The sequence below is a fragment of the Triticum aestivum genome, chromosome 2D (assembly GCF_018294505.1).
Source record: "Triticum aestivum cultivar Chinese Spring chromosome 2D, IWGSC CS RefSeq v2.1, whole genome shotgun sequence".
NCBI lineage: Eukaryota > Viridiplantae > Streptophyta > Magnoliopsida > Poales > Poaceae > Triticum > Triticum aestivum.
Window position 1 is genome coordinate 94,731,545 of NC_057799.1, and position 21,623 is coordinate 94,753,167.

Below are 21,623 nucleotides of genomic sequence, written 5' to 3' on the forward strand. Positions count from 1 at the left end.
CTCGCTTCGGAAGTTATCCGGGGATCCTAATACCACTTCCAGCGTGATTGAGCCTGTCCAACGGGCCTCTACACCAGGTATGACACCTTTGAAGGTGGTGTTGGTAGGTTTGATCCTTGAGGGATCAATACCCATTTTACGCACTGTATCCTGATAAAGCAGGTTCAGGCTGCTGCCACTGTCCATGAGGACTCTTGTGAGGTGGAATCCGTCGGTTATAGGGTCAAAGACCAGTGTGGCTGAACCGCCATGACGAATACTGGTCGGATGGTCTCTGTGATCAAAGGTGATCGGACAGGAAGACCATGGGTTGATTTTTGGGGCGACTGGCTCCATCGCGTACACGTCCCTTAGTGCACCCTTCCATTCCCGCTTGGGGATATGGGTGGCGTATATCATATTCACCGTTTTAACTTGGGGAGGAAATTTCTTCTGTCCCCCTGTGTTCGGTGGCCGGGGCTCCTCGTCGTCATCGCTATGCAGCCCCTTTGTATTTTCGGCATTTAACTTGCCGGCCTGTTTGAACACCTAGCACTCTCTGTTGGTGTGGTTGGCTGGTTTATCGGGGGTGCCATGGATTTGACATGGACGATCTAGGATACGGTCCAACCTGGACGGACCCAGATTGTTTCTTTTGAATGGCTTCTTCCGCTGACCGGACTTGGAGACACTGAATCCGGCACTGACGGCCGTGTCTTCGGTGTTATCGCCATTACTTTGAAGCTTGAATTTGCTGCATCGGGGTTTGCCTATGCTGTCTCGGGTATATGAGGCGCCAGGCTTTCCCGACGCACCGCTACTACGGGCTAACCAGCTATCCTCGTCCGCACAAAAGCGGGTCATGAGTGTTGTGAGGGCTGCCATGGATTTCGGCTTCTCTTGGCCAAGGTGTCGGGCTAGCCACTCGTCGCGGATGTTATGTTTAAAGGCCGCTAGGGCTTCGGCATCCGGACAGTGACAATCTGGTTCTTTTTAGTTAAAAATCGAGTCCAGAATTTCCTAGCTGACTCTCCGGGCTGTTGGGTTATATGACTTAAGTCATCAGCGTCCGGTGGTCGTACATAGGTTCCCTGGAAGTTGTTAAGAAATGCGTCTTCCATGTTCTCCCAACTGCCAATGGAGTTTTCGAGCAGACTATTCAACTAGTGCCGAGCTGGTCCATTGAGTTTTAGTGGGAGGTACTTGATGGCGTGGAGATCATCACTGCGGGCCATATGAATGTGGAGAAGGAAGTCCTCAATCCACACCATGGGATCTGTTGTCCCATCGTATGATTTGATGTTTACGGGTTTAAACACTTCAGGGAACTCATGTTCCATTACTTCATCCGTGAAGCATAGGGGGTGTGCAACGCCTCTGTGCCGAGCCACTTCGTGACACAGTTCGGATGTAGCTGGTCTGTTGTATTCGGCTTGGGTGGATTTGTATGTAGTGTATCCGGCGTGACAGTCATCGTCGCGTGTTGAGGCACACCCCCATGATGCGTAGATCGATCTTGGCTGTCCTGCTTTATTTTCCAGTTCGTCTCGCAGGTCATGCGTGTAGCCCCGGGCCTTGGTGTTTTTATTTGTTCGGCGACGTGGTGCAGGGTGGTGTTCGAGCTGATACGTCACTTTATCTCGGCCACGGGGTGGCCGGTCAGCCGCATCCTGTGTTAGCGCCTCGTCCTCAAATTGAGGTGACAACTTCCGCCTCGGGTAGCTTTTTTTTGGGCGTTCGAGTCCATATTCCTCGGTTGCCAGGACTTCAGTCCATCTATCAGCTAGCAGATCTTGATCAGCTTGAAGCTGTTGCTGCTTCTTATTTAGGCTTTTTGCAGTGGCTATAAGCCGTCGCTTGAAGCTTTCCTGCTCGGCGGGATCCTCAGGCACGGTTAATTCGTCATAGCCGAGGCTCACCTCATCCTTTGAGGGGGGCATGTAGTTGTCCTCCTCCGATTTTCATTAGTGGCCTGTTCATTAGGGCTGGCTTGCCCGACCCCTTGTCCGGCCTGTTCTTATCCAGGCTGGGTGGGGTTGTCTTCATTGTCTTCGGCATCGTCCCAATTGCTATTGTCTCAGGTGCCGGTATCACTATTTTTGCTATGGCATGGTTTAGAGTGGCGCCGCTGACGTCGGTGCTTCGGCTTCTTTTCGAGAGGTTTGTCCTCACATGTATCCTTTTTTTCCTCGCCATTATCTTCTTTGGGGGTATCCACCATGTAAATGTCATATGACGAGGTGGCTATCCAGCGCCCTGTGGGCGGTGGTTCCTCTTCTTCTCCCGCATCGTCGTCCATACTGTCGATGTCTTCGGAGCCGAAGTCTGGCATGTCGGTCAAGTCATCGACAGTGGCTACCAAGTGGGTGGTGGGTGGGCAGCGAAATTCTTTGTCGTCGGCTTCCCACTCAAGCCGGACATAGTTCGGCGGAGAGTGCTCTGACAAGGAGAGGGACTTCAATGAAATTAACACGTCGCCCAAGGGCGAGTGTTGAAAGATGTCCGCGGAGGTAAACTACAAGATCGGTGCCCAGTCCGTTTTGATGGGCGCGGACACACGCGGTTCGGAACCCGTATCCGGAGACGAGTCCGGGGGCCCGAAGACACAGGTGAGGGATTGTGACACCCAATTTTTTTTTTGGTTTTATCAAAATCTTTTCTTTGATTTGAGGAGGGTATTTAAATTTTCTTCTAAAGAACCCTCCCTCTCAAAAACTTTCTTTTATGACAAGTGTTTTGTTTGGATTCACCCAAGACTTGATTTTCTGGTCTTGGAGGTTTTACCCATCATATGTGGATTCAAAACCAAATGCTTTTCACTTGGGAGATTTCTTTTGAAAAATCTTTTAAAATAGCCTTATGGCATTTGGAGTGATCTTCTCCCCCTTTTCTAAATCTCTTCTTGCCATGACATGAGTGGAAATCCCCCCATAAGCCTTTCCCCATCTTTGGATCATGATATACTTCAAATCCAGCAGTTTGAACCTCCCCATATTCTTCCTTCCATTTATTTCTCATCAAAAATAATTTCTGCCCTCTACTCTAGCTCTTGGAGATTTACAAAGGAGCTACCCTTTCTACTTTGAGTTTTGCCTCCAAACTAATTTCACTAGCTAGTCCTTAGAGCCCTCAACCAAGATCCATGAAGATCCACTGGTCTCCAGTTCAAATATTTCAAATTGTGCTTGCTGCAAGTTTGGACCATGTTTGCCAAATTTGATGAAATTCAATTGTTTTCTCGTCCTAAAAATCTGAGAAAATTCAGGCAGCCTCTGGGTGCATTGAGAGGTCACCTCACCAAGTCCCAGCTCCAGAAAAAAAATTCTTCGTGCCAAATCATTTCGTCGAACACCTGATGGACACTGTTGCTGTCAATGTTCAGAGTTCAGTTAAACAGTTTTAGTAACCACTGTCGTTTTCTTCAGAGCTCGTTCTCGATCTCGCCAGTACCACGGTGGCGCCTTGCTCCCTGTTCCCTCCTTCTTATCCCTGCGCCGCACGATCGTCTGGAGGCTAGCGGGCGTCGGCGACGAGCAGGCGGAGGTGCGCCACCCCGTGAGCAACGGCAGCAGCGGCTTTGCGGCTGCCAGAGAGAGGCGCAGCATGGACGGCGCCGTCCAGCGCCGCCCAAGCCACCAGAGGCCGCCGCGTGGCCCTCCACTCACCCGTGCACGCTGCCATCCTTCGTCATGAACTGCTAGGCGCCGAGCGCGCTCTCTCCCGCCGCCGTGCTCGTACGGCCGCCCCGTCGAGGATCGGCGCATTACGCCTAGCCCGACCGAAGTTTATCAGGGGAACGGCACCAGTAATCCTCCCTGATGGTGCCTAGCCGCATAAACCCCCTGCCCAACCCCTGCCTCGCTGTAATCGCTCGCCGGAGATATCCCGTTCACGGCCACCCCTCAGATCGCCTATAAAAGGAGGCCCCGAGCTCGAACTCGAACCCACACCACCTCTGCACACCACCAATACCACACCAAGCCACTAGAAGAGCCCCGAGGGAACCTTCTTCCCCAACTCCGGCCGCCTCGACCCGCCACGGGACTCAGCTCGATTCACTCCCGTGCGTGCACCTCTCCCCCTCAGCTCTTGCCAGCAGCCTTCTAGTGCATCCACTCTTCTGACCCGCGCTTCAATTTGGAGTTTTGCAGCACCCACCGGAGTTCTCCACCATCGCCCGAACCACCGTCCGCCGGAGAAAGTGTCGCCGCCGACGTGGTGCTCTCCGTCGGCCAAGTCCACCACCCACCGACGCGGAAGAACACACTGAACCTCTTGGTACCCTCCGATCTCTCTGCCTCGCCGTGGTTCAACGCCAGCGACCGCCGCAGCCTTCGGGCGCCGGTGAGCTCCATTGGAGTTTTAAACCTGACGGGTGGACCCCCCGTCAGCCTCTCTTCTTTCCCCCCCTCGAACCGTTCTCTGTTGGTGCCTTCGGGCAAATGCGCTTTCTCTTTGGGCTGGCACCTTTTATTCCGAACCGTTTTCTGCTTTCTCAAACAAGTCCCTGGTTCTTTTCTGTTTGATCACAGATCAGTCCCTGGACTAAAACCCTTATAACTTTTTAATAAAAGGTGATTTTTGTTTGATTCTTTTTCTGACAGTCTTGTATTTTTGTCTAGTTTTTTATAGTATTTATTTGGAAAATTTTTGGAACAATTTTTATGCACGCGACGATTTTCACGTTAGTGAACGGTTTCGATATACCGTAGGTTCCGGAGGAGGTGACGGAGCCGCGAACTTCGCCGAGCTAGACTCCGACTTCTCCGAACCAGGCAAGCATGTTTGAACCTTTGATATGATAGGTGTTTTGCATGTTTGCTTGAATGGTTTTTGCATGTCATATGAGCATCGGTGAGTATTACGTTGCATGAAAGGCAACTATCCTTGTGTTCCGAAGTTACTGTGATCTTCGATGAAAGATGACCTGATCATGTGGTGACATGAAAGGTAGTGAGGTGGTATTGTTGTAGCATGCCAGCCTTACGTCATCCGTTAAACTCCGACGTTAACGTGGACTGAGTCACGTTACCGTTCCTTCCCTTTCGTGCTGCCACATGTTTTCTGCAAAGAATACGGTTTAGTAAGTTGTTAACCTCTTTCCTTGTACACACCAAATAGAGGGGCCAGGATGAGGGTTCCATGGCCCTGGATTAAAGCCAGTCATCCGGTCAGGGGGCATGGGTGTTTCTGGTTGGGACCGAGAGGGGGGCACCCCTTAGAGCGCGCGTATATAAATTTGATCCCATGCTACGCGAGGTTGTAGCCTCCCCGTCTCAACGTTTTTCTTGAACGTTGCCGAGGGTGATTCCTGGCATCGGAATGTTGAATGGGTGTCTTCTGGTTCAATGTGTTTCTCCTAAAACACCGTAAACGGAACTAGTCCATTGTGACTACTGAAATCCGTTGGCTGTGGTTAAATAGTACAAACTCTGCAGAGTCAAATCCTTCCGAGTCATCGTGTCCATGGTCCAAGACCGTGACCAACTTATCCATATCCATGTCAGTTCCTATCTCGCTTTGAGTGGTAAATCCCCGGTGAACAAGTCTGAGTGGTAAACCCGGTTGAATTATTATTCCTGTGGATGGACTAATCTTTTATTTACCTCATACCTGAATGTTCCCTTGAAATGATTTAAATTCATGAGCTGCTGAAATATCTAGTTATGTAATATAAGCCCTTTATGCGATGTCGCTCAGACGTCCGACTGTGGCATTCTTGTCATTTACTATTGATATAAGCCCTTTATGTGATGTCGCTTAGACGTCCGACTGTGGCATTCTTGTCATTTACTTTTGATATAAGCCCTTTATGTGATGTCGCTCAGACGTCCGACTGTGGCATTCTTGTCATTTACTTTTGATATAAGCCCTTTATGTGATGTCGCTCAGACGTCCGACTGTGGCACTCTTGTCATTTACTTTTGATATAAGCCCTTTATGTGATGTCGCTCAGACGTCCGACTGTGGCACTCTTGTCATTTACATTTGATATAAGCCCTTTATGTGATGTCGCTCAGATGTCCGACTGTGGCACACACTGTCATTTATTTTCCACTATAAGCCCTTTATGAGGTGTCACCTTGACGCCCGACTGCGGCATTGTTATTTCACTTGTACCCTTCCGAGGAGTCATTCAGACACTCGATTGGCCTTCAGCATTACGTTGGGATTTCGGGAGGACTACCGCCCGACTTTTTTTTTAATTCCCATGCATAGCTATTTTATTATCTGAGTGCGCTTGTTAATCTGTTCATATGCATCATGTTTACATTTGTTATATCTTATGTCCGAACTGTCTTGCGAGTACTTTCATAGTACTCACCTGGCTTGTTGATTTGGCCAGATGTTGACGAAGGCGATCTCATGGATGAAGAGTTTGATAGTGAGTCCGACGCCTAGAGGAGTCCCAGTTAGTCCCGTGCGATCCTGGATATTGGTCACTTGTATTATATTCGCTTCCGCCACCCACAATAAGTATCCTCGAGCCTCACTCTGACGCTCGAAGAGTTGTTAGTTTCAGGAGTCATGTCACCCACTTCACTGTGATTTATCCACCACCGCTTTTATCGTGAGTTAGTAGTTATGCCACCCTATCCGCCTTTATGTATTATTGGCGTGCTTGTAATAAATTGTTGAGCAGTCTCCGCTCAACCTTGTATTATATCTAGTACTCCTGGTTTTTCTTCTGTGATCAAAATATTGTCTACCAGTGAGAAGGAATTCTTCTTTACTGGTCCCTAAAAGGGATCGGTCTCTCAATAAATATTTTTATTGGAAAATCGGTCGTGACAAGCTTGGTATCAGAGCCAGGCTGACTGTAGGAAGCCACTAGGTGCCATCGCTAATCGGTTATTAGCGTTTTTAGTGCTTTTTCAGCATTTTGCAAATGTAGCTATTTTCTGTTGGTCATCATAAATTTATGATTTGACTATTCGGAATTTGTGCCTACTTTTGTAAATGGCTGGCTACGACTGAGCAGTCCTTCTCCGTGCGAAATCAAATATTTTCTTGGAAAATCTTGAGGTCTTTTAAATTTTTTGTCTTTGCATGATTTTCCTTGTGCCACACAGTTCTTGTCATGATTTTTGCAAAATAATACCCCAGAGTGGAAAATGTCTCGTCCTTGGACCCGTTCCATGCCAAATCCAACCGAAGAAGTTTATGGAACACAGACCAGCAACAACTTCACTCAGGGACAGTCTAGTCAACAGGACAGCAAGGCAGCCTTATCTCAAGTATGCCGCCTCTTCGAACAAAGCCAGCAACAGCACCAAGAGATGATGAATCACGTCATCAATATGGGAAATCACCGTGAGCCATACCAACCACACTCCAAGTTGTATGAACTGCAGAAGACACGCCCTCCAACGTTTGCTCACACTGATAGGCCGCTTGAAGCCGATGATTGGCTTCGTGACATCGAAAGAAAGTTGATTATTGCTCAATGTTCTGATCATGAGAAGGTGCTTTATGCACCTCACTACCTCACTGGAGCAGCTGCCGCATGGTGGGAGAACTTCCTACACATGCATCCCAGTGAACATAACATCACCTGGGAAGAGTTTAAGGAAGGCTTTCGTGGGGCACACAACCCCAGGAGCATTATAAAAATCAAGAAAAGAGAATTTGATTACCTCAAGCAAAGAGGCATGTCAGTGACAGAATACAACGGTCAGTTTACCCAGCTATCTAGTTATGCCCACGATGAACATATGACTGAGAACAAAAGGATGGAAAAATTTCTGGACGGCCTAGCGCCAGCATTAAGATGCCAACTGGTCGTACACACTCTCCCAGATTTCAGAACTCTAGTTGACAAGGCCATTACGTTGGAGAATGAGCGCCACAGTCTGGAGGATATCCGTAAGCGGAAAAGGGACAAGACAACTCTTGCTCGCAATAACCGAAGCAAGACTGATGTTCAGAGGAATGAAACGAGAAAATCCATGACTACTGCTATAAGGCCAACTAGACAGTTTCATTCAAGGGACAAGGACTTTACGTACTATCCAGGGGTCACTTGCTATGCTTGTGGTGAAGAAGGGCACTATGCCAAACAGTGCCCAAAACCAAGGAACTCGGCCCCCAAGCCGAACAATGGTGGGAACAATCCAGCCCCCAAGCGCAACAATTTCAATCCCAACAACAATCACAGGAAGGGTCACCTGAACCATGTGACCAGGGAAGAAGCACAGAATGCCCCAGACATCGTACTCGGTACGTTCCCTGTCAACACAGTACCTGCCACGGTTTTGTTTGATTCTGGAGCTTCTCACTCGTTCATTTCGAAGAGTTTTGTCTTGCAACATGGTTTTCCGATACTCCCCTTGGAAAAATCTATGATCATCAAGTCCCCCGGAAATAAGCAGATCACTCAGAGTTACTGCCAAGGAGTGATTATTGAATTCGAAGGACTAAAGTTTCAAGCTAATCTCATCGTGTAGGAAAATAAAGGACTGGATGTCATCCTAGGGATGGACTGGTTGACCACCAACAAGGGATTTATTGACTGTTTCAATCGGACTGTGATCCTCACTCACCATCACGGCAAGACAATAAAGGTTATAGCTCAAGAGAGACCACGGTCACGGCAGCCAAAGTTGAACAAAGTGGATATTTCAGAACTGAGAAAGGTTCCAGTGGTGTGCGAGTTTCCAGACGTATTTCCTGAAGAACTACCAGGCATGCCACCAGACCGAGAGATAGAGTTCAGCATTGAACTAGCACCTGGCACCACTCCCATCTATAAGAAACCTTATAGAATGGCACCCTCAGAGTTGGTAGAATTGAAGAAGCAAATAAAGGAATTACTGGACAAAGGATTTATTCGAGCCAGCTCCTCACCTTGGGGTTCGCCAGTATTATTCGCCAAGAAAAAGGATGGGACACTGAGACTGTGTATAGACTATCGAGCTCTCAATATGGTCACCATCAAAAACAAATATCCGATGCCACGGATAAATGATTTGTTTGACCAGCTCGCACAAGCCAAGGTGTTCTCAAAAATTGATTTAAGATCGGGATATCATCAATTGAAAGTACGGACAGAAGATATCCCTAAGACAACATTCACCTCCAGAAACGGATTATATGAGTTCACAGTAATGCCTTTTGGACTGACAAACGCCCCCGCATATTTCGTCCACCTCATGGACAAAGTGTTTATGAAATTCATGGACAAATTTGTTGTGGTGTTCATTGACGATATTCTGGTATACTCAAGGACACCAGAAGAACATGCCGAACATCTCAAAATTGTTTTGGGAGAATTAAGGAAACATCAATTGTACGCCAAATTTAGCAAGTGTGAATTTTGGCTAAGACAAGTTTGTTTTCTAGGCCATATATTAACCCAAGAAGGCATGGCCCTAGACCCAGAAAAGGTCAAAGCCATACTTGACTGGAAACCACCAGCCAACGTGACCGATGAACGGAGTTTCCTTGGAATGGCTGGATATTACCGGACGTTTATTGAAGGATTCTCCACTGTGGCAAAACCAATGACACAGTTGCTCAAGAAGGACAAGAAATTTGTATGGACGGAAGCATGCGAGAAAAGCTTCCAAGAACTCAAGAAGAAACTAACAACGACACCAGTTTTGACCGTGCCAGACATACACAAGAGTTTTGAAGTGTATTGTGACGCATCCCGGAAGGGCCTCGGATGTGTACTGATGCAGGATGGCAAAGTTGTCGCGTATGCTTCCAGGCAACTACGGAAGCATGAGGAAAATTATCCAACTCATGACTTGGAGCTAGCAGCGGTCATCCATGCACTCAAGGAGTGGAGGCACTTTCTGTTGGGAAATCGTTGTGAAATATATACGGACCATAAGAGCCTTAAATATATTTTCACACAACCAGAGCTAAATTTACGCCAACGACGCTGGTTGGAATTGGTCAAGGACTATGATGTCGGCATTCACTACCATCCAGGGAAAGCAAATGTAGTGGCAGATGCTCTTAGTCGGAACCCCAGCCCGGGCAACGACAGTCCACAGAACTTGAGGCCTGAGTTTCAGCAGGAGTTCGCTAGACTCAACATGGTGTTAGTCTCAGAGGGCACCGTATCAAATATGGAGATACATCCCACCCTAATGGAACAAATTAAGAAGGCTCAGCAGGGACATCCCAGCATCGAAGGTATAAAGAGGAAAATGAGCCTTGGCAAGGCTTCAGAGTTCGTCACAGACAATGAAGGAATATTATGGTACGGGGACAGACTTTGCGTACCAAACATTGAGGAACTCAAGCAACAAATCCTAACCGAAATCCGCACCGCTCCATACTCGATCCACCCTAGAGGAACCAAAATGTACAAAGACATTCAGGAAAGATTTTGGTGGCATGGTATAAAAAGGGATAGAGCCGCATTCATTGCTTGTTGCGATTCATGTCAGCGCATTAAAGCCGAGCATCAAAAGCCAGCAGGGCTGCTACAGCCAAACAGGATACCTGAGTGGAAATGGGATGAAATTGGAATGGACTTCATCGTCGGACTACCTCGATCTCAACGCGGAAATGATGCCATATGGGTCATCACAGATAGGCTAACCAAGGTAGCACATTTCATTCCCGTGAAGACGACCTACTCCACTCAAAGGCTAGCCAAGCTTTATCTCTCCCGTATAGTTTGTTTGCATGGAGTCCCAAAAACCATAATATCCGACCGAGGCACTCAATTTGTCTCTAAATTTTGGAATCACCTACAACAAGCTCTGGGCACGCAACTAGCTTTCAGTACAGCGTACCACCCTCAGACTGATGGACAAACGGAACGCGTGAACCAAATCCTAGAGGACATGCTGAGAGCCTGTGTGCTCACCTATGGATCAAGTTGGGAAGAAAGTCTGCCGTATGCCGAGTTTGCTTACAACAACAGTTACCAAGCCAGCTGCAAATGGCACCTTTGAAGCACTGTACGGACGGAGATGTCGTACCCCACTAAATTGGTCAGAAACAGGTGACAGTCGTATCTTCGGCCCAGACATGCTCAAGGAAGCCGAGGAGAAGGTTAAACAGATCAGGGACAGACTCAAGACAACTCAAAGCCGACAGAAGAGCTATTACGATCAAAAACATCATGAGGTCAGCTTTGAACCCGGTGATTACGTTTACCTCCGAGTGTCTCCTATGAGGGGCCTGCAACGGTTCAAAATTAAGGGGAAGCTAGCCCCGAGATTTATTGGACCCTTCTGTATAGTTGCACGAAGAGGCACAGTAGCCTACCAGCTAGACCTACCCAAAGAGCTGTCAGACGTCCACGACGTGTTTCACGTCTCACAGTTGAGGAAATGTGTGAGTAACCCGGAAAAGCATGTATCTCATGAAAGCATTGATGTGCAACCAGATCTCACCTACAGAGAACGGCCAGTAAAGATATTGGAAGAGTCTGAAAGGAGGACCCGTCAGAAAACGATAAAAATTTTCAAGGTTCAGTGGAGCAATCACACCGAGGATGAAGCTACATGGGAAAGAGAAGATTTTCTTCAGGCAGAGTACCCACATCTATTTGAGGATCAGCTGAAATCTCGAGGACGAGATTTTTCCTAAGGGGGTAGGTGTTGTGACATCCAAATATTTTTTTGGTTTTATCAAAATCTTTTCTTTGATTTGAGGCGGGTATTTAAATTTTCTTCTAAAGAACCCTCCCTCTCAAAAACTTTATTTTATGACAAGTGTTTTGTTTGGATTCACCCAAGACTTGGTTTTTTGGTCTTGGAGGTTTTACCCATCATATGTGGACTCAAAACCAAATGCTTTTCACTTGGGAGATTTCTTTTGAAAAATCTTTTAAAATAGCCCTATGGCATTTGGAGTGATCTTCTCCCCCTTTTCTAAATCTCTTCTTGCCATGACATGAGTGGAAATCCCCCCCATAAGCCTTTCCCCATCTTTGGATCATGATATACTTCAAATCCAGCAGTTTGAACCTCCCCATAATTTTCTTCCATTTATTTCTCATCAAAAATAATTTCTGCCCTCTACTCTAGCTCTTGGAGATTTACAAAGGAGCTACCCTTTCTACTTTGAGTTTTGCCTCCAAACCAATTTCACTAGCTAGTCCTTAGAGCCCTCAACCAAGATCCATGAAGATCCACTGGTCTCCAGTTCAAATACTTCAAATTGTGCTTGCTGCAAGTTTGGACCATGTTTGCCAAATTTGATTAAATTCAATTGTTTTCTCGTCCTAAAAATCTGAGAAAATTCAGGCAGCCTCTGGGTGCATTGAGAGGTCACCTCACCAAGTCCCAGCTCCAGAAAAAAATTTCTTCGTGCCAAATCATTTCGTCGAACACCTGATGGACACTGTTGCTGTCAATGTTCAGAGTTCAGTTAAACAGTTTCAGTAACCACTATCGTTTTCTTCAGAGCTCGTTCTCGATCTCGCCAGTACCACGGTGGCGCCTTGCTCCCTGTTCCCTCCTTCTTATCCCTGCACCGCACGATCGTCTGGAGGCTAGCGGGCGTTGGCGACGAGCAGGCGGAGGTGCGCCACCCCGTGAGCGACGGCAGTAGCGGCTTTGCGGCTGCCAGAGAGAGGTGCAGCATGGACGGCGCCGTCCAGCACCGCCCAAGCCACCGGAGGCCGCCGCGTGGCCCTCCACTCACCCGTGCACGCTGCCATCCTTCGTCGTGAACTGCTAGGCGCGGAGCACGCTCTCTGCCGCCGCCGTGCCCGTACGGCCACCCCGTCGAGGATCGGCGCATTACGCCTAGCCCGACCGAAGTTTAGCAGGGGAACGGCACCAGTGATCCTCCCTGATGGTGCCTAGCCGCATAAACCCCCTGCCCAACCCCTGCCTCGCCGTAATCGCTCTCCGGGGATATCCCGTTCATGGCCACCCCTCGGATCGCCTATAAAAGGAGGCCCCGAGCTCGAACTCGAACCCACACCACCTCTACACACCACTAATACCACGCCAAGCCACTGGAAGAGCCCCGAGGGAGCCTTCTTCCCCAACTCCGGCCGCCTCGACCCGCCACGGGACCCAGCTCGATTCACTCTCGTGCGTGCACCTCTCCCCCTCAGCTCTTGCCAGTAGCCTTCTAGTGCATCCACTCTGCTGACCCGCGCTTCAATTTGGAGTTTTGCAGCACCCACCGGAGTTCTCCACCATCGCCCGAACCACCGTCCGCCGGAGAAAGTGTCGCCGCCGACGTGGTGCTCTCCGTCGGCCAAGTCCACCACCCACCGACGCGGAAGAACACACTGAACCTCTTGGTACCCTCCGATCTCTCTGCCTCGCCGTGGTTCAACGCCAGCGACCGCCGCAGCCTTCAGGCACCGGTGAGCTCCATTGGAGTTTTAAACCTGATGGGTGGACCCCCCGTCAGCCTCTCTTCTTCCCCCCCTCGAACCGTTTTCTGTTGGCGCCTTCGGGCAAATGCGCTTTCTCTTTGGGCTGGCGCCTTTTATTCCGAACCGTTTTCTGCTTTCTCAAACAAGTCCCTGGTTCTTTTCTGTTTCATCACAGATCAGTCCCTGGACTAAAACCCTTATAACTTTTTAATAAAAGTTGATTTTTGATTGATTCTTTTTCTGTCAGTCTTGTATTTTTGTCTAGTTTTTTATAGTATTTGTTTGGAAAAAATTTGGAACAATTTTTATGCACGCGACGATTTTCACGTTAGTGTACGGTTTTGATATACCGTAGGTTCCGGAGGAGGTGACGGAGCCGCGAACTGCGCCGAGCTAGACTCCGACTTCTCCGAACCAGGCAAGCATGTTTGAACCTTTGATATGATAGGTGTTTTGCATGTTTGCTTGAATGGTTTGTGCATGTCATATGAGCATCGGTGAGTATTACGTTGCATGCAAGGCAACTATCCGTGTGTTCCGAAGTTATTGTGATCTTCGATGAAAGATGACCTGATCATGTGGTGACATGAAAGGTAGTGAGGTGGTATTGTTGTAGCATGCCAGTCTTACGTCATCCGATAAACTCCGACGTTAACGTGGACTGAGTCACGTTACCGTTCTTCCCTTTCGTGCTGCCACATGTTTTCTGCAAAGAATACGGTTTAGTAAGTTGTTAACCTCTTTCCTTGTACACACCAAATAGAGGGGCCGGGATGAGGGTTCCATGGCCCTGGATTAAAGCCAGTCATCCGGTCAGGGGGCATGGGTGTTTCCGGTTGGGACCGAGAGGGGGGCACCCCTTAGAGCGCGCGTATATAAATTTGATCCCATGCTACGCGAGGTTGTAGCCTCCCCGTCTCAAAGTTTTTCTTGAACGTTGCCGAGGGTGATTCCTGGCATCGGAATGTTGAATGGGTGTGTACTGGTTAGATGTGTTTCTCCTAAAACACCATAAACGGAACTAGTCCCTTGTGACTACTGAAATCCGTTGGCTGTGGTTAAATAGTACAAACTCTGCAGAGTCAAATCCTTCCGAGTCATCGTGTCCATGGTCAAGGACCATGGCCAGTATATCCATATCTATGTCAGTTCTCGTGGTAAATCCCCGGTGAACAAGCTTGAGTGGTAAACCCGGTTGAATTATTATTCCTGTGGACGGACTAATCTTTTATTTACCTCATACCTGAATGTTCCCTTGAAATGATTTAAATTCATGAGCTGCTGAAATATCTAGTTATGTAATATAAGCCCTTTATGCGATGTCGCTCAGACGTCCGACTGTGGCATTCTTGTCATTTACTATTGATATAAGCCCTTTATGTGATGTCGCTTAGACGTCCGACTGTGGCATTCTTGTCATTTACTTTTGATATAAGCCCTTTATGTGATGTCGCTCAGACGTCCGACTATGGCATTCTTGTCATTTACTTTTGATATAAGCCCTTTATGTGATGTCGCTCAGACGTTCGACTGTGGCACTCTTGTCATTTACTTTTGATATAAGCCCTTTATGTGATGTCTCTCAGACGTCCGACTGTGGCACACACTGTCATTTATTTTCCACTATAAGCCCTTTATGAGGTGTCGCCTTGACGCCCGACTGCGGCATTGTTATTTCACTTGTACCCCTTCGAGGAGTCATTCAGACACTCGATTGGCCTTCAGTATTACTTTGGGATTTCGGGAGGACTACCGCCCGACTTCCCTTTTTATTTCCCATGCATTGCTATCTCATTGTCTGAGTGCGCTTGTTAATCTGTTCATATGCATCATGTTTACATTTGTTATATCTTATGTCCGAACTGTCTTGCGAGTACTTTCATAGTACTCACCTGGCTTGTTGATTTGGCCAGATGTTGACGAAGGCGATCTCATGGATGAAGAGTTTGATAGTGAGTCCGACGCCTAGAGGAGTCCCAGTCAGTCCCGTGCGATCCTGGATATTGGTCACTTGTATTATATACGCTTCCGCCACCCACAATAAGTATCCTCGAGCCTCACTCCGACGCTCGAAGAGTTGTTAGTTTCAGGAGTCATGTCACCCACTTCACTGTGATTTATCCACCACCGCTTTTATCGTGAGTTAGTAGTTATGCCACCCTATCCGCCTTTATGTATTATTGGCGTGCTTGTAATAAATTGTTGAGCAGTCTCCGCTCAACCTTGTATTATATTAGTACTCCTGGTTTTTCTTCTGTGATCAAGATATTGTCTACCAGTGAGAAGAAATTCTTCTTTACTGGTCCGTAAAAGGGATCGGTCTCTCAATAAATATTTTTATTGGAAAATCAGTCGTGACAGGGATTCCTGGATTAGGGGGTCCTCAGACAGCCGGACTATATACTTTGGCCGGACCGTTGGACTATGAAGATACAAGATAGAAGACTTCGTCCCGTGTCCGGATGGGACTCTCCTTTGCGTGGAAGGAAAGCTTGGGATTCGGATATGTAGATTTCCTTCTCTATAACCGACTCTGTGTAACCCTAGCCCCCTCCGGTATCTATATAAATCGGAGGGTTTAGTCCGTAGGACCAAGAACAACAATCGTAATCATAGGCTAGGTTCTAGGTTTAGCCTCCTCTATCTCGTGGTAGACCAACTCTTGTAATACTCATATCATCAAGATTAATCTAGAAGGAAGTAGGGTATAATTACCTCCATAGAGAGGGCCAGAACCTGGGTAAACATCGTGTCCCCCGCCTCCTGTTACCATTAACCTTAGACGCATAGTTCGGGACACCCTACCCGAGATCTGCCGGTTTTGACACCGACATTGGTGCTTTCATTGAGAGTTCCACTGTGTCGTCACCATAAGGTTTGATGGCTCCTTCAATCGTCTACAGTGATGCGATCCAGGGTGAGGTTTTCCTCCCCGGACAAATCTTCATATTCGGCGGCTTCGCACTGCGGGCCAACTCGCTTGGCCATCTGGAGCAGATCGATAACTACGCTCCTGGGCATCAGGTCAGGTTTGGAAACCTGAATTACACTACCGAGATCCGCGGAGACTTGATCTTTGACGGATTTGAGCCCATGACAGGTGCTCCCTAAGGCCGCGATGAGCATGACTTAGATCCGCCATCAGGCGGCGATCAGGAGATCACACATGCGGCTGCCCCGTCTCTAAATCCGGAGTAGATCGTGTCGTCCGTGGATGGGGGGCTGCACCCCACCACGGAGGCCTCATACTCTACGGCGTTAGAGCCGAACACAGATTCAGCCTCTATCGAGGCCTGGGTCGTCGGGCCCACGGACTCGTCTCCGGATACGGGTTTCGGACCGTGTGTGTCCACGCCCGTCAAAATTGACTGGGTACCGATCTTGGAGTTTACCTCCGCGAACATCTTTCAACACTCACCCTTGGGCGACGTGTTAAGTTCATTGAAGTCCCTCTCCTTGTCAGAGGACTCTCCGCCGAACTATGTCCGGCTTGAGTGGGAAGCGGACAACAAAGAATTTCGCTTCCCACCCACCACCCACTTGGTAGCCTCTGTCGACGACTTGACCGACATGCTAGACTTCGACTCCGAAGACATCGATGGTATGGACGATGATGCGGGAGAAGAAGAGGAACCACCGCCCACAGGGCGATGGACAGCCACCTCGTCATATGACATTTACATGGTGGATACCCCCAAAGAAGATAATGGCGAGGAAAAAAAGGATACATGTGAGGATAAACCTCTTGAGAAGCAGCCAAAGCGCCGACGTCAGTGGCTCCACTCTAAACAACGCCATGGTAAAAATAGCAATACAGGTACAGGAGATAATACCCCGGACAACGGTGAAAACAATGAAGTCCCCGAAGACCCAGCCATGAAGCAGGAAGAGCAGGGGGACGGCAAACACAGTCCGGGGCCACTGTCTGACCAGAGCGATGCCAAAGACGCCACTTATCAACCTGTCTCCGCAGAATAGGACAATTCAGATGACGATACATTCAACATCCCTGATACACAAGTGGAGCGAGAACGACTCCAACAGAGACTCATCGCCACTGCTAGGAGTTTGAATAAGCAGAAGCAAAGGCTTAAAGCTGCACAGGATATGCTCGATGACTAATGGAACAAAGTGCTCGACACTAAGGGAAGATACGGCGGTAATCGCCAAACAAAGAGCTATCCCAAACGTAAACTGCTTCCCGAATTCGACGACGAGGCTATAGCGCCCATACCGCTGAATAACCGTACAGACGACTAACAGGACCGACCACCTCGTGGCCGAGACAGAGCAACTAATAACGCCGCACACAAATCCGCACCCCAGCACCATAAAGAAAGGGAAGTAACAACCCAGAACAAGCAACACGATTTACGTGAAGACTTGGATAGAAGGGCTGGCATAACAAGGTCCATCTACGGATCTCGAGACCACCAAAACAAATATACCAGCCGCTCTCTGCTACGTCTTGAGCTTGCATTGGTTTTCCTTGAAGAGGAAAGGATGATGCAGCACAGTAGCATAAGTATTTCCCTCAGTTTTTGAGAACCAAGGTATCAATCCAGTAGGAGGCTCCTGACAACTCCCACGCACCTACACAAACAAACAAAGAACTCGCAACCAACGCAATAAAGGGGTTGTCAATCCCTTCACAGCCACTTGCGAAAGTGAGATCTGATAGAGATAATATGATAAGATAAATATAGTTTTGGTATTTTATGATATAGATTGGAAAAGTAAAGATGCAAATAAAAGTAGATTGAAAGCGTATATGATAAAAGATAGACCCGGGGGCCAAAGGTTTCACTAGTGGCTTCTCTCAAGATAGCATAAGTAGTAGGGTGGGTGAACATATTACTGTCGAGCAATTGATAGAAAAGCGAATAATTATGAGATTATCTAGGCATGATCATGTATATAGGCATCACGTCCGTGACAAGTAGACCGACTCCTGCCTGCATCTACTACTATTACTCCACACATCGACCGCTATCCAGCATGCATCTAGAGTATTAAGTTCATAAGAACAGAGTAACGCTTTAAGAAAGATGACATGATGTAGAGGGATAAACTCATGCAATATGATATAAACCCCATCTTTTTATCCTCGATGGCAACAATACAATACGTGCCTTGCTGCCCCTGCTTTCACTGGGAAAGGACACCGCAAGATTGAACCCAAAGCTAAGAACTTCTCCCATGGCAAGAAAGATCAATCTAGTAGGCCAAACCAAACCGATAATTCGAAGAGACTTGCAAAGATAACCCAATCATACATAAAAGAATTCAAAGGAGATTCAAATATTTCTCATAGATAAACTTGATCATAAACCCACAATTCATCGGATCTCGACAAACACACCGAAAAAACAGTTTCATCGAATAGATCTCCAAGAAGAGGAAGGAGAACATGGTATTGAGATTCGAAGAGAGAGAAGAAGCCATCTAGCTAATAACTATGGACACAAAGGTCTGTGGTAAAATACTCACAACTCATCGGAGAGGCCTTGGAGTTGATGTAGAGGCCCTCCGTGGTGGATTCCCCCTCCGGCAGAGCGCCGGCGACGGCTCCAAGATGGGATCTCATGGATACAGAAGGTTACGGTGGTGGAAATAGTTTTTTGGTGGCTCCCCTGATGGTTTCGGGGTACATGGGTATATATAGGAGGAAGAAGTACGTCGGTGGATGCCCGAGGGGCCCACGAGATAGGGGGCGCGCCCAGTAGGGGGGGCGCCCTCCACCCTCATGGCTTCCTCGATTGCTTCTTGACTTGCACTCCAAGTCCTCTGGATCACGTTTGTTCCAAAAATCACGCTCCCGAACGTTTCATTCTGTTTGGACTCCGTTTGATATTCCTTTTCTTCGAAACACTTAAATAGGCAAAAAAACAGCAATACGGGCTCGGCCTCCGGTTAGTAGGTTAGTCCCAAAAATGATATAAAAGTGTAAAGTAAAGCCCATAAACATCCAAAACAGGTAATATAATAGCATGGAACAATCAAAAATTATAGATACGTTGGAGACGTATCACTCTCCAGTTCGGAACCAACATCAAACACTACAACCATCGGACTCACTCCACGGCATAACTAAATACAGGGGCGCGGCGCACCCCCTGTGCTCCACCGATGAGGTGCTGGATCATGAATTTCCGGCAGGGTTTAAACACGTAAACATCGAGGCATACGATGGAACGACAGACCCTGTGGTCTAGATAGAGGACTTTATTCTTCACATCCATAAGGCATGCGGAGATGATCTCCACGCCATCAAATACTTACCCCTCAAGCTCAAGGGACCAGCTCGGCACTTGCTGAAAAGCCTCCCCGAAAATTCTATAGGAAGCTGGGAGGAGCTCGAGGACGCTTTCAGGGCAAAATTTCAAGGGACCTATGTCCGACCTCGGGACGCAGACGATCTAAGTCATATAACCCAACAACCCGGAGAGTCCGCCCGTAAACTTTGGAACATATTTCTGACCAAGAAAAACCAAATCGTCGACTGTCCGGATGTCGAAGCCTTAGCAGCTTTCAAACAAAGTATCCGGATTGAATGGCTTGCCAGACATCTTGGCCAAGAAAAGCCCAGGACAATGGCAGCCCTAACCACCCTCATGACCCGCTTTTGCGCAGGCGAGGATAGCTGGTTGGCCCGTAGCAGCACCAGCGACCCAGGCATATCCGAAACCAGGGATGGCAACGGAAAACCACGACGCAATAAAAACAAACGTCGAAACAATGAAGACAGCCTAGAAAATACGGCGGTAAACGCCGGATTCAGGGGCTCCAAACCCGGTCAACAGAAAAAGACATTCAAAGGCAGCCGAGAAGGTCTATCCATCTTAGACAAAATTCTTGACAGGCCCTGCCAGATTCATGGCACCCTGGATAAGCCAGCTAACCACACCAACAGAGAATGTTGGGTCTTTAAACAGGCCGGCAAGCTCAACGCCGAACACAGGGGGAAGGGGTCGCTAAGTTTAGACGAGGATGAATCTCGCCAGCCGAACACAAGTGGACAGAAAAAATCCCCACCAGAGGTTAAAACAGTGAACATGATTTACGTCACTCATATCCCAAAAAGGGAGCGCAAACACGCACTCCGAGACGTATATGCTATAGAGCCCATCATCCCCAAATTCAACCCATGGCCGGCCTGTCCAATCACCTTTGATCGCAGGGATCATCCGACTAGTATCCGTCACGAGGGCTCGGCCACCTTAGTGCTCGACCCGATAATCGACGGATACCACCTCACCCGAGTCCTCATGGACGGCGGCAGTAGTCTCAATCTGATATATCAGGACACTGTCCGCAAGATGGGGATAGACCCGTCCAGAATTAAGCAAAGCAGCACTACCTTGAAAGGAGTGATGCCAGGCGCAGAGTCCCGCAGCAGTGGCTCCCTGACATTGGACGTTGTATTCGGTTCTCCCGATAACTTTCGAAGCGAAGAACTACTCTTCGATATTGCTCCATTCCATGGCGGCTACCATGCGTTACTGGGAAGAACGGCATTCGCCCGCTTCAATGCAGTCCCACATTACGCTTATCTTAAACTTAAGATGCCCGGCCCACGTGGCGTCATCACAATCAGTGGAAACACGAAGCGTTCCCTTTGAACGGACGAATACGTCATGGCTCTAGCAGCCGAATCATGGAGTGACCTCTGCAAAACGAGCAACTCATCGGTTCTCGAAACCGCGCACACCTAGGTGTAGCAGCTCAGATAAACCTGAGCTAGATTAGAGGCTATACCCCCACAAGAAGACCATACACGTCTCCCTGTAAAACAGGGCTTCAAAACTCCCTGTGTGGTGCGTGGGGCCGCACGTATATAAAAGGTCCATAGTTCGGCTTGACCCTATTCGGACTCAAAAATTATATCTTCATGGTTCTTCAAAACAAACCAATCCTACTTACGCTCACAGCATATCCGGTCACCTAATTCTTTCTTTGTTTCAGTTAACCATCACTCTTTACCCTCAAGGACACAGGCGCAACGGAGATAAAGGCGCAGACGTGCTGCAGAGCCCCGTTCTAAGGTTTCTTTCTAGATTAAGCCCCTGCGTAAACCTTTTTTACCATCTTTTGTTGTCTTCATATACTCCTGGCTCTTAAAATGACCCACAAGGATGTCGGCATTATCGTCACGTCGAATAGACCTGTACCTTGAAATCCAGGGTTTCTACCAAGGGCTGTCATTCAGCTCGGTATATTTGTAAAGACTGAATACCTTCGGGAGTGTTTGGCGTCGCGAGTTTGGCCTTATATGCATCAGCTCCGAATCATGTCTTTGGTCAAATGTTGGGTTTGCCCGGCTCCCGCGTTTTGCTAC